Source organism: Malaclemys terrapin, chromosome 23 (assembly GCF_027887155.1).
Source record: "Malaclemys terrapin pileata isolate rMalTer1 chromosome 23, rMalTer1.hap1, whole genome shotgun sequence".
NCBI lineage: Eukaryota > Metazoa > Chordata > Testudines > Emydidae > Malaclemys > Malaclemys terrapin.
In genome coordinates this window covers 6,363,491-6,377,589 of record NC_071527.1, presented here as the reverse complement: position 1 = coordinate 6,377,589, position 14,099 = coordinate 6,363,491, and the positions used below count along the sequence as shown (strand labels likewise).

The 14,099-nt window shown below is 46.5% G+C and overlaps 1 protein-coding gene across 4 annotated transcripts in view; it reads right to left on the bottom strand.

The window, feature by feature from the left end:
* VDR (vitamin D receptor) overlaps positions 1-14,099 on the bottom strand; it is a 119,703-nt gene that overhangs the window by 21,495 nt on the left and 84,109 nt on the right. The gene's annotated exons all lie outside the window — the stretch shown is intronic.

The following is a 14,099-nucleotide window of genomic DNA, read 5'->3' as shown; positions in this document are numbered from 1 at the left end:
CCACATCACTCTGGGGAGAACAATAAAAGCAGAATGTAAAGAGTACAGAGTATGCTCAGTACCAACAATTGGACCAGGGTTCATCAAAACCTCCCATTTTTTATCAGCTCCTTTGTCATGCAAAAAGAACAGGAGTACTTGTGGCACCTTAGAGACTAACAAATTTATTAGAGCATAAGCTTTCGTGGACTACAGCCCACTTCTTCGGATGCAGTGGCTGTAGTCCACGAAAGCTTATGCTCTAATAAATTTGTTAGTCTCTAAGGTGCCACAAGTACTCCTGTTCTTTTTGCGGATACAGACTAACACGGCTGCTACTCTGAAATTTGTCATGCAAGGTGCTGAATTTTGATTAGAGTGTTTGAATATCCAGTCCTTATTTAGGTGCCTAAATAGTAGTTACAGACCAGGATTCTTGTCAGATTTGCAAGAGAATGAAGTTATTATGGTGAGGAAACTCAGAAAGTCCTTACACACTATTAGTGAAACTCACCCTTGTGCAAAGGAACAACAGGAGGCCTATGCACCACCTGAGCCTCATCTGAGGGGTTATGACAAGTTTCAGAGTAACAGCCGTGTTAGTCTGTATCCGCATAAAGAAGAACAGGAGTACTTGTGGCACCTTAGAGACTAACAAATTTATTAGAGCATAAGCTTTCGTGGACTACAGCCCATGCATCCGAAGAAGTGGGCTGTAGTCCACGAAAGCTTATGCTCTAATAAATTTGTTAGTCTCTAAGGTGCCACAAGTACTCCTGTTCTTCTTTTTGAGGGGTTATGAGTGGCTTAAAGTGCCGGCTCTCTGCGAACGAGCAAAAATTAATTCTAAATTCCCTGTAGAGGTTAATTGGAGACCACTGAGTCACAACAAAAGGAGCTATACCAGATTCTTCAAAAGAATGACCACCACACAATGCTATTGGGCACCAATCTTGATTGGTTTCAGAGTAGCAGCCGTGTTAGTCATATCCGCAAAAAGAACAGGAGTACCTGTGGCCCTTAGAGACTAACAAATTTATTTGAGCATAAGTTTTTGTGGGCTACAGCCCACTTCTTCAGATGCATAATCTTGATTGGGTTACTGGGTATTACTGTACTAGATAACTAGGCTTGAAAGGAATAGATTTTTAATGGGTAAATGTCGATTTCACCGCACACACAAACTGACAAAAATATTTCAATAATAATAATAATAATACCACCACCAAAAAAATTTACAGGTAGGCAAAGTAAGAAAAATGCTGCTTGAGAACTTAGTAGGTGTTGTGATGCAAAAAGTTAAAGCTTTATAACCATTAAAACAAAATTGTCAACATCACATGTCAAAATATACAAAGTAAATATCCTAAATCAAACTCTACCATCATTAAATAATGGTCTGACTTCCCCATCTGACCCCTCACAATAATTGTCCTCAACTGTGAAAATTTAAATCAATAAAAATAAAAACTGCTTAAAAGTAAACATTGATACTATCAACATTATATTAAAAATAAAAATTGAATTCTGCCAAACCTATATATAAGTATGGCATAATAAATACCATAATTGTCAAGCCAGCCAGCCAGGTAGGGCCTAGAAGAAATCTACTCCTACCAGGATTTTATAGGGCAAGTCCTAGGCCTGGTCTACAATAGGAAATCAGGTCAGTATAACGGTCACTCAGGGGTGTGAAAAATCCACACTCGAGTGACACAGTTAAATCGACCTAACCACCCCTGTAAACAGGGATAGGTACATGGGAGAATTCTCCTATCAACCTAACTCTGCTGTATTCAGCTTCAATTCACCAGCTTCCAGTCACTTTCCCAGAGGGGGGATATGACTGAATACTACCCAGGACAAACTCCTACTCTTGTATCCTCCACCAGATGGATTGTGACATGCCACACATCGTTAACACAATCACACTTGTTAGTTCTGGAGATAGGAATGATTTAAGGAAATTATAGTACACTTATCACCAATTAGCCCCGTTTAAATGCTTAAAAAGTGGAAAATGTTAACTTTAAAAGGCGCTGACAAAATGGATTAATTTTAATTCTAACCAAAGGATAGCAACTTCAACCTGCTCAAAGCAAAAGCATTGCAACTCATTGCTTCTGCAGAAGTGAGTGTGCTGGCAAATTTACAATCCCTAATCCTGTTTTGTAATCCATCCAGATCTTCTTTCCCTATAAAGAGGCTAAATAATGAAGCAGCGAGTTCCTCATTTGTGGAGGAGTCTGTTGCATTAAGCATTTTAGAAGTCTAGACACGGTGGGGCTGGATCCTGCTTCCACAGAAGTCAACGTCAGACTTTACTGATGTCACTGGGAACAGGATGGGGGCCTTGTGGCGCGTCTGCAGTAACTCACCCACAATTTCATATTTAACTGTCAGTCATTGAAAGCAGTTATCAGCTTTGCTAGCTCCATGTACTTTGCCAGAACTTCAGCAAGAGTCCAAATGTTACTGGAGCTTTAAAAATATTGCAATGGAATATAAAATTATTTCAGTTACAAAGAAAAGTGGATCCCTACATATCTTTTAAAGCTTGTCTTTAATAGATGTATATTGAATTCAGGTTGAGAGATTTCTGCCATGTTGGCAGTTTGTGCAAGACTTAAGGCGTAGGAAATGAATCGCTACTGCTGAGCTTTCCATAGGTTGAGAAGTGTTAAGTATTTCCATAGAAACAATTTCCGCCAATGGAGAAGAACGGCATAATCCAGGGCCAGCTCCAGGCACCAGCTCAGCAAGCAGGTGCTTGGGGCGGCCAAGAGGAAGGGGCGGCACGTTGGGCTCTTTGGCAGCGGGTCCCTCGGTCCCTCTTGGAGGGAAGGACCTGCCGCCGAAGTGCCGCCGAATAAGAAAGCAGTGCGGTGGAGCTGCCACCGAAGTGCCGCTGATCACGACTTCCCGCCCCCCCCGCTGCTTGGGGCAGCAAAAACCCTGGAGCCAGTCCTGGCATAATCTCACATGTACCTTGTACTTGAGGCAAAGTTAGAGTCATTAAACCCTCGTTGTTAGAGATTTACCTTCAGTAGAACCAAGGCAAGAGGAATTAAAACATTTAAAGAGCTGTCAGTGACATCACAGGACACACAGCACGGCTGGAGGATTGTTAAATTACAAAGAGCTTGTATAAAAGGTCCCAGGAAAACATGTTGACCATCAGCAGCAGTCTATGTCTACAGATCAACAATAGCGCTATAAAGGGTGCAATGTTGCGATAATTGGGCCTATACACTTACTCTAATTGTAAAGTGAAACTGTAAAAAGTATGCAAAAGTTCATAAGATGTCATGGTAACCTCTACTAACAAACGTTGATGGGAGAAGGTATGAAAAGGAGACAAAAACTGAATTAGTCTAAACAAAAAGACCTACTGATATAACTCAAGGACGGCGTTAAGATCCTGCTTAGTAAACCAGAAAATGTGGGTCCAGAAATCAGTGAACCAAAATTGGTGGATCCAAAAACTAGGCCTAATTGGTGGACAAAATAATATTCCACCCATCACTCCCTTTTTGGGTCCTTAAAGAAAGGCTTTGTAAGGAAAAACATAGAAGACCAGACAGAAGCTACTGAAGCAAGCTTCACCATCAAGGCTACAACTCCCACATACGTCCGGTTTTTCCCCGGACACATACAGCTTTTTGGTATTCAAACCCCCGTCCGGGGGGAATTGCCAAAAAGCCGAACATGTCTGGGAAAAATACCGCCAGCTGGACACTTCCCCTCCTGCGGCTGCTGTGCTCCTCACCTGACTCTTCAGCTCTGCTTAAGAGCCGAGCTACCCAAGCGCTACCGGCTTCGGGCAGCCCCCTTGCCTCCGGACCCTGAGCCACCGGCCGGGCACTTCCCCTCCTGGACTCCGGAGGCGCAGGGTCCAGAGGCTTGGGGGCTGCCCGAAGCCGGTAGCGCTCGGGCAGCTCGGCTCTTAAACAGAGCCTAAGAATCAGGGGAGGAGCACAGCAGCCGGAGCCCGGGAGGGGAAGTGCCCGGCCGGGGGCGCAGTTTCCGGAGGCAAGGGGGCTGCCCGAAGCCCGAGCACTACCAGCTTCACCGTTTGCCAGGCAGCCTCCAGACCCTGCGCCCCCGGCTGGGCGCTTCCCCTCCCAGGCTCCAGCTGCGCTGGGGAAGCGCCGGCCGGGGGTGCAGGGTCTGGAGGCTGCCTGGCAAACTGTGAAGCCGGTAGCGCTCGGGCAGCCCTTTTCGCGTGGCTGAGAGGGAGGAGGGGTTATTAGGGTGGGGACTTTGGGGGAAGGGGTGGGGTTGGGGCGATGCCAGGGGTGGGAAAGGGGCGGGGCCAGGGCCCGTGGAGTGTCCTTTTTTTATTTTTTAAATATGGTAACCCTAGTCAAACTAGGTCTTTTCTTTCCCATTCTCCAGCTACATGAAAATGGAACAAGGAATATTGATAAAATGAAAGTCTTGTTTAATACTTAACATTTCAAGTGCTTTAACTGTTTTTCTTTATCTTTAATAAAATATTTTTAATGGTGTGTTGCCATGGTACTAGGCAGGCTTAGGGCCTTGTATACCAAACCCTGAACCTTGTTTATCCCTGTTCAGTGTAGGATGGTGAGTGGGTTATGTTAACACTCCTCAGGCATTTTGTTCAGAATGAAAGGCAGCAGACCAGCTCTTCAGCCTGGCTGTCAGCGCACACGCTGACCACGTGCTATCTGTGAATCCACGGTTGGATTCCTGCCATGCAATTTGCGTGGCTTTTCCTGCAAATACTTCCTGAGATTTCTGCAGAACTACACAGACACTCTGCTGCGCACGAGGGCTCTGCACAAGTCTGTTACCAGTCAGTGGCTGGCAGAACATTCCCTGTAACAGGAGAATTGAAGACAGCAAAATGAAAAGGCCGAGATGTTCAGGATCATGTCTGGATGGGCAGCAGTAGGGACTGGCCACATCAGGTGGCTCACAATCCAGCCAGACTATAGTTGAATTTGCAGCTGATATGCAACACAAAACACAATAGAAACTCCCAACACAGTGATAACTTTACAATGATTCATAGTTAGGCAAGAGATACTGGTAGTATAAGAGACCAATTCCAGGATGCAAGACTATGCAAATTTATAAATAGATTGATGAATCATAACTCCACATGACAGGGCTGGTCACAGAGCTGCCACAGGACTCTATGTACCCTGGCCTTCCTGGTGTTTTTCACATTTAATCCAAAAATAGGATTGAGAATCACACATGGGAGGGCCAGGAGTGATCCCCTGGATCACTCAATCTGACCCCCTGCAACTCAAGGCAACTCAGTCCCAACAGAGGGTTTCAAAGCAACATACAGGATCCAGCTTCATACTGGAGCACAAAATGGGGAAGCCTCTTTACTGCCCTTCTGCCAGTGACTCGTCTTCTGAGAAGTAGCAGTAGCAGCACCGCCTGCAGAAATGGAAAGACTAATAGTCTAAAACTGCTCCTGACAGGTGGCTTTGCTGCCACCTTTGCCACTCCCAACCCCTCAATGCTGCTGCCATCACCACCTCTGGATCTCATTCCATGAGAACTACTGGTATTGTGCCCTTTGAAAGTGAAAGAAGCATAAGGGAGGAAGGTCTCTTCTCCAGGGAAGACCACAAAACTGCAGGCTGCAGAAGAAACGGACAGAGAAAGTGACACTCACAGCAGCAGGCCACAGGAACCATGAAAGAAAGCTGAAGTGCAAGCCAAAACATGCTCCTTCCTCATCCCTTGAAAAAGACTAAGCCACCCAACGTTGCGGTCACAGACAATGTTACAAAGCACTTGACCTGGGAGCGGCAACCTTTCAGAAGCGGTGTGCCAAGTCTTCATTTATTCCCTCTAATTTAAGGTTTCGCATGCCAGTAATACATTTCAACGTTTTTAGAAGGTCTCTTTCTCTAAGTCTATAATATATAACTAAACTATTGTTGTATGTAAAGTAAATAAGGTTTTTAAAATGTTTAAGAAGCTTCATTTAAAATTAAGTTAAAATGCAAAGCCCCCCGGACCGGTGGCCAGGACCTGGGCAGTGTGAGTGCCACTGAAAATCAGCTCACATGCCACCTTCGGCACGTGTGCCACAGGTTAGAGGAGAAGGTATATAGGGAGGGGCAGAGCCGGAAAGGCCTTGAAAATGAGGGAAGGAGTAGGAATGGGGCTACCAGTAACAGCAGTTACAGTAGCTAGGAGCAGGCAACCAGCCCATGAAGGCAGGAATGCCCAAGTAGCAGCAAACAAAGATGCCCTAGCACAGCAAGGTTGTAGCCTCAGAACCAGCAGCACAGAAGCAAAATCGGAGATTCGTGAAACTGAGGCCACACACAGGCAAGTTTTCACGACATGCAGAGGTGTTACTAGTCATGGCACACGTACAAAGACTCCTCTCCATAACACACCCTTCCATTTAGTGCTCACAGAACACGCAACCAGAGCCCTGTAACTCACCTGAAATGAAACACAGTCCTGTGGCACCTTAAAGACTAACTGATGAATGAATCATGCTTCCTGGGTAAAGGAAAGCAGTAGTATAATGGAAGGGAAATGAGCACCACAGTATGTTGAGCCAGCTACTCTCTTGCTGCTCAGAATGCTGCCGTCTCTGTCTCCCTTGCTCCCAGTAGTGTTGCTCCTCTGTCTTCACTCTTAAGAGCATCACCCCAACCCACCCGAAGCACTCAAGTCAGGCCCCGCCAAAACCATAAGATTTTTAACATAAATAAACGTGGGGGTCTTTACTTGCTTTCCGGTTTTGAATCTTTGGGGTTCAGGTGTTCAAGCTTCTCTCTGCAGCTGTGAGGGCTAGAACCCTACTTTCTTTTTAAAAGTGAACACAGAGAGTCTTACATAATCACATGACTCCAGGAGCTAGGGCTTTAAAGAGGAAAAAACACAGCAGAGGTTGCAAGACTTGTGATGAGCTGACAATACTGAAGCTTCATCTTTGCTGGTAAAGAGGTGTTCTTTTTTACTGCAAGATAATGAACACGTGATAGTCACCCTGCTGGTAAATCTTAGTGGAGACAAGGCACCTATCCAGGGCCAGCGCTTCCACTAGGCGACCCTAGGCAGTTGCCTAGGGCGGCAGGATTTGGGGGGTGGCATTTTGCAGTCGTCGGCGGAAATTCGGCGGCGGGTCCTTCACCCACCGCCGAAGTGCCCCAAAGACACGGAGCGGAAGGACCCCTGCCGCCGAATGCTCAGAGGAGGAGCGCTGCCGCCTAGGGCAGCAAAAACTCTGGCGCCGCTCCTGCGCCTATCATTGTTATTTACCTAGGTAGTTAGGTGAGGTCAACGCTCAATCCTCCTCCCACAGCTGACCTCACAGTAAAACTACAGGACCTTGTCTCCACCAGGATTTCACCACAAGATAGCTAATATTATCCTGTGGTTAAAAAAAAACAAAAAACAGACAGACACTCTTTTTTAGCAGTGAAGCCAGCCTAGAAGGGAGCTGTAGCAGATCTTGTATGTTTAAATCTTATGCTCCCTGCCAGTGTCAAGAGAAGCGTAAAAGCGCAAAGCCAGAGTTACAATAGCAGCTGCAATGCTCTGTGCATTCATATCAAGAATAAAAACAGTTCCTTTCTGATGAAGCTGATCAGAGGGACGCTAGCACTGCATGTAGGGGGAGGATTTTCGAGGGACATAAATCGGAATTAAGCACCCAATTCCCATTGATTTTCCTGGGTATCTTTGAAAATCCAACAATAATTGTAAAAGGGATACAAGCGCATATGGTGCTTTAGAACATGTGGTTCAGACAGGTCCCCAGACAGCAACCTTGTCCAACAAAACAGGACGTGTCTATTGCTGCAAAGCAGTATTTTTCTTGGATGGCAAAAAGATCCTTGATTTCTTTTTAATATTACGCACTCTCCTCTTCGCCAGATTTTTTGACGTCAGTTCCCATCCCAAAGGCCGGTCTTTGCACAATTATATTATTCGTTGCTCAGAAGATAAACTGCCTACCACATTCCACATTTTGTTTCCTGACCTTTTTCTGTGCTTATATGCAGTAGTCATAGCTATTATTCATAGAACCAAAGGCATAATGGAAATGTCGCCTCTGGTTTATAATTTTCAGGAACATGGATTATTAGGAATGAAACTCAAAGTAGCTTTTTTTTTTTAAACATCTTTTTTGGTCTCTGCATTAAATTAAAAACACAGGAGAGAACAGAGGAGGTTACCATGCTTTTTAACGCTTTAGTGCACAGGAGAGAGAAGCTATTTGGTTTGTAAGAGAATGAACCCTACTGTTCCGACTTCTGGCCACCTTCTGGCTAGAACTGCCCTTGCATCAGAAGATTAGTACTGGCAGTAGCCTTCTACTTGGGTGAATCTCAGCTTTACCCACTGAGGAACAATGCGCTACCAAAGTTGCTTTCTCCACTTGCCCTCTCCCCACCCAGGAGACACTGCAGCTACTTCCAAATAGGCTCCCACCTCCCTCTCCCTGCTTAGGGCTCCCTTCCTCCTCACCTCCTCCCTGATGTGCTCACTCACCTTTGCCCTACTGCCCTGGCAAACAATCCCCCTCTCTGCCTTGCTGCTACTTTACCCTGCCCTGCAACTCTGCTCTTAGCCTCCCTCCTCCTCCACTTGCTGATCCGGGAGAGCTCCCATAACTATTTCTGCAATCCACCCCTCCCAGCTGGTGCTAATTTTCCACTCCCCTCCCCTCATGCATTTTCAGACCACATTTCAGAAGTGCTGGGGGTGAGACAGTAAATCCTGCCTCGCTACAAGCAAGGTGAGCAGCTTCTGCTGGCACGTCAGTCTGTTGTCTGTGGACTTTGGCTCCTGGTATTCTGAGTGTCACAGCTAAATACAAGATCCAACAGATAGTAGATACTTAAAATAAATAGTCAGCACATATTCGATCTGTTGGATCTTGCATTTAGCTGTGATACTCAGAGTACCTTTCCCAGGCCTGAAGAAGAGCTTTGTATAGCTCCAAAGTGTCTCTCTCTCTCTCGTCAACAGAAAGTTGGTCCAATAAAAGATATTACCTCTCCCATCTTGCCTCTCTAATATCCTGAGACTGACATGGCTACAACAACACTGCATAGCTCAGACTAGAGCAGAGGTGGGCAAACTACAGCCTGTGGGCCACATCCGGCCCACGGGACCGTTCTGCCCAGCCTGGGAGGAGCTCCTGGCCTGGGAGGCTTGTCCCCGGCCCCTTCCCCGCAGCCTCAGCTCACTCGCTCCACCACCGGCGCAATGCTCTGGGCGGCGGGGCTGTGAGCTCCTGGGGCAGCGCAGCTGCAGAGCCCGGCCTGACCCTGTGCTCTGCGGCAGCGGCGTGGCGGCCCGGCTCCAGCCGGGCGGCGCGGCTGTAGCACTGTCAGCCACTGGTGCTCCAGGTAGCGCAGTAAGGGGGCATGGAGCAGGGAGGGAGGTTGGATAGAGGGCAGGGAGTTTGGGGTGGTGGTCAGGGGGTGGGGGTGTGGATAGGGGGGGAAACAGGAGGTTGAATGGGGGCAGGGGTTCCAGGGGCAGTCAGGGGACAGGGAGAAGGGGGGGTTGGATGGGGCAGGGGTGTGTGTGTGTGTGTGTGTGTGTGTGTGTGTGTGTGTGAGGAATGAGAGGAGGGGTTGGATGGGGTGGTGGGGGTCCAGGAGAGGTCAGGGGACAGGGAGCGGGAGGGAGTGTGTGTGTGGATGGGGCAGAGGTCCCGGAGGGACCATCAGGGAACGGGGGGGTTGGATGGGGCAGGAGTCTGGGGTGGGGGGGCAGATAGGAGGTGGGGGCCAGGCCAGGCCACGACCCCCTCCCCTAACCGGCCCTCCATACAATTTACGAAACCCGATGCGGCCCTCAGGCCAAAACATTTGCCTGCTCCTGGACTAGAGCGACAAGCCAATGCCTTTTGGCTCAAAGACTGCAGAATGGTTCACCTACATATTGTCAAGGGATCAATAATCAACCCATAGTCTAAGCTTGTAAAGATAAGGCACGTGTCCAAGTAGATATCAGGACTAGCCAGAGTGATATCAAATGCACCGAATTAATAACTGAAATTTAAACAAGACTTGTCATTTCCTACTAGATTAAGTTCCAAAGAAGTCTTTGGGTGATGACAAAATTAATAAGAACAGACAACCCCCCAAAAAACAGGAACTCGGAAGAGGATCTCTTGCTGTCACTTAACTCCTTTGCTGCTAGACTACGCTGGATCTTTCAGACAGGGGTGGAGCGATGATTTTTTTTTTTTTTTTTTTTTGTATTACAGTAGTGCCAAGTTACATTACATAGTCGAAACCGAAAAAGGGTAAGCGGTAAAACACAGGCATAGACAGGGGATGCGACTTGCCGATGGGTCACAGATTAGTTGCAGTGCTGGTAACAGACCCCAGGTCTCCTGACTCCTACTCCAGTGCCCTGTCTGCTAGACCACACTGATGTTCAAATGGAATGTCAGCACTTACACATCTGTTACATGGGGCAGCAGTGGAGGGGAATTTTGTTCAAACTGTTTTGCTGCTGCCTATTAAAATCAGTGGCAAAGCAAAGTTGTACATACAGAGTATGCGCAAAATTCTCAAGAATTGCAGATTTGTAACTGTCAGGGCTGCTTTGACTGGTTTGAGTCAGATTTTTTATGAGCAAGTGAAAAACAGCGGTGGGAAACTGTAACCCTGGCTGCTTGTCACACTAACATATCCTTAAGTATAATTTCTTACAGTGTTTACTCGCACTCACCTAGGGAGGCGTTGTGATTGCTTGTCACGCACAGCTGTACTAGTGGAAAAATGGGTGTAAGCGTCAGGGTCAATTACATAAACAAAAGAGTAAGCGTGGAGCGAACTAGACTGGAAACATTTTGAATTAAAAAGCAATTTAGACACACAGGGCCTATGTGAGATGTAGAGAAGTTTTTAGAGCCCTTTGAACTTGTCCTCCCCGGAGAAGCTGTTCAGGGTTTTTATTTGTATTCCATAGGGCCTAAAGGTCCCCCCCCTCCAAGCAGGACCGAGGCCCCATTGTGCTAGACACTCTACACAGTGAACATAAGACAGTCCCTGCCTCAAAGAGCTTACAATCTAAAAGTGGAGAGAGAGAGAAACAAGTAGAATATTTTTTGCCAAGAGCACAGTACAATTTCTTCCCAGAATCTTCTTCACATAAACACGCCCCTGCCATCAGCCACCCCCATGTACAGCTCTTGAACTCCTTCAGTCCCTGATCACCCCAAGAGTCCTCCTTCCTTCACCCCCGCCCAAAGGAAAACACCTTGCTTCATTCTGGGAGACAAATATCAGCAGTTCCCCTCAACTGCCCTAAGTGCCTGAAGGCAGCTCACAGTTGCTTCCCTTCCTTGTGAGGGATGCCTAGGAGCAGGTCTGGGTGGGCAGGCTTGGGCTATGTCTGTGGTTTTCAACCTGTGGTCCACAGACCCCTGGGGGTCTGCAGACTACGTCTAAGATTTCCAAAGGGGTCTGCACCTCCATTTGAATTTGTTAGGGATCCGCAAATGAAAAAAAGGTTGAAAACCACTGGGCTGCACCGTGTCCTGGACTTTGGCAACTACACCAATTAAGTGTGTTTTTAAAATCAATTTATTTAAATGAGTGCAAACACCCCACGGATGTTCTTAAAAAAAAATCAATTTAAATTGGTGCAACTGTGTGTTCAGACTGGCTTTAGGGCTTGTCTACCACAAAAGTTGGCCCGCTTTAACGATAACAGTATAGTTCAATCAGTTAAACTCCCCTTTTGCGGATGCAGTTATATTTGTATAAAGGTGCCTTCTACCAGTGTAGCTATTCCCATAGTGGAAGGGAAAAAATCAGCTATAGGCCCTGTAAAAGGCACCTTCATAGAATCATAGAAATGTAGGGCTGGAAGGGACCTCAAGAGGTCATCAGGTCCAGCCCCCTGCGCTGAGGCAGGACCAAGTCTAGACCCTCCCTGACAGGACGTAACTGCCTCCGCCCTAGGGATTATCATCAGTAGAACCATTAGAAAAAAGAAAAAAAATTCACACTTTTAACTGTGGCTACAACTAGCCTGGAGCTGGAAGGTGTCATTTCCAGCTTGAGTAGACATACCCGCACTAGCTCAGACCGAGCTGGTTTGCTAAAAATAGAAGTGTAGCTGTGGCAGCACAACAGGCTAGCCACCCCGAGCATGATCCAGCCAAGACTCTAGGTACGTAGTTGGGGAACCGAGCCCACTGCATTGCCACAGCTACACTTTTATTTTTAGCACACTAGGTCGATTAGCACTTGTACGGGTACCTCTACTCGGGCTGGAAATTGCACCTTCTAGCTCCAATGTTCCCCAAAACAGTTATATCTGTATAGAATGCTTGTGTTCCCAGGCCTAGCTGTTGGAAACAGTTGCGTCATTTAATACGCTCTGTGAGCAAACAAACTGTAATTAAGAGTTCAGATTGTAAAAAGAGCATTTAAAAATGATGTGGCTTGTCTTTAGCTATCATTTCGAGTCAGCACCCTCTTATCAATAGCTCAGCACCACAAATGTACACATTGCTTTACAGAACTTAAATATAGTTGTGGTTTTTCTGCTCCCTTATCTAACCCTGTTACTATAAAACAAGCTTTGAGTATATAAAAGGCACCTACAGGAAATAAAGATGCATCTATCATCACTATGTAGAATCACAGAACTGGAAGGGACCTCGAGAGGTCATCTAGTCCAGTCCCCTGCATTCAAGGCAGGACTAAGTATTATCTATACCATCCCTGACAGGTGTTTGTCCAACCTTAGAGACAGCTAAGGGGAGATATGATTGAGGTCTATAAAATCATGACTGGTGTAGAGAAAGTAGATAAGGAAGTGTTGTTTACTACTTCTCAAACACAAGAACTAGGGGTCACTAAATGAAATTAATAGGCAGCAGGTTTAAAACAAATACAAGGAAGTATTTCTTCACACAACGCACAGTCAACCTGTGGAACTCCTTGCCAGAGGATGTTGTGAAGGCCAAGACCATAACAGGGTTAACAAAACAAAACAAAACTAGATAAGTTCATGGAGGGTAGGTCCATCAATGGCTATTAGCTAGGATGGGCAGGAATGGTGTCCCTAGCCTCTGTTTGCCGGAAGCTGGGAATGAGTGACAGGGGATGGATCACTTGATGATTACCTGTTATGTTGATTCCCTCTGGGGCACCTGGTACTGGCCACTGTCGGAAGACAGGATACTGGGATAGATGGATCTTTAGTCTGACCCAGTAGGGCCATTCTTATGCTCTTAAAAATCCCCAATGATGGAGATTCCACAACCTCCCTACGCAATTTATTCCAGTGCTTAACCACTCTGACAGTTAGGAAGTTTCTCCTAATGTCCAACCTAAGCCGCCCTTGCTGCAATTTAAGCCCACTGCTTCTTGTCCTATCCTCAGAGGTTAGCCTGGGGAATAATGTTTCTGCTGACCAGAAGAAGAGTGTTTTAACTTTTCTGTTTCAATTTGTTCATTCTTTCAGAATCGTGTTTGAAAACGGTCATCTGATGTGTGACAGGATTAACACATTTAATTGAAAACAGTCCCTGGAAAAAAATCATGGAGCAGGTCCTCAAAGAATCCATTTTGAACCACTTGGAGGAGAGGAAAGTGATCAGGAACAGTCAACATGGACTCACCAAGGGCAAGTCATGCCTGACCAACCTGATTGCCTTCTATGCTGAGATAACTGCTTCTGTGGATATGGGGAAGTGGTGGACGTGATATATCTGGACATTAGCAAAGCTTTTGATATGGTCTCCTACGGTACTCTTGCAAGCAAGTTAAAAAAGAATGGATTGGATGAATCCACTATAAGGTGGCTAGAAAGCTGGCTAGATCGTCAGACTCAACGGGTAGTGATCAACGGCTCGATGTCTAGTTGGCAGCCGGTATAAAGCAGAGTGCCCCAGGGGTCTCTCCTGGGGCCGGTTTTGTTCAACATCTTCATTAATGATCTGGATGCTGGGATGGATTGCACCCTCAGCAAGTTCGCGGATGACACTAAGCTGAGGGGAGAGGTAGATATGCTGGAGGGTAGGGATAGGGTCCAGAGTGACCTAGACAAATTGGAGGATTGTGGCGGAGGGGAAGAGCACTGCTACAGGCTGGGGATTGACTGGCTAAGCGGCAGCTTTATAG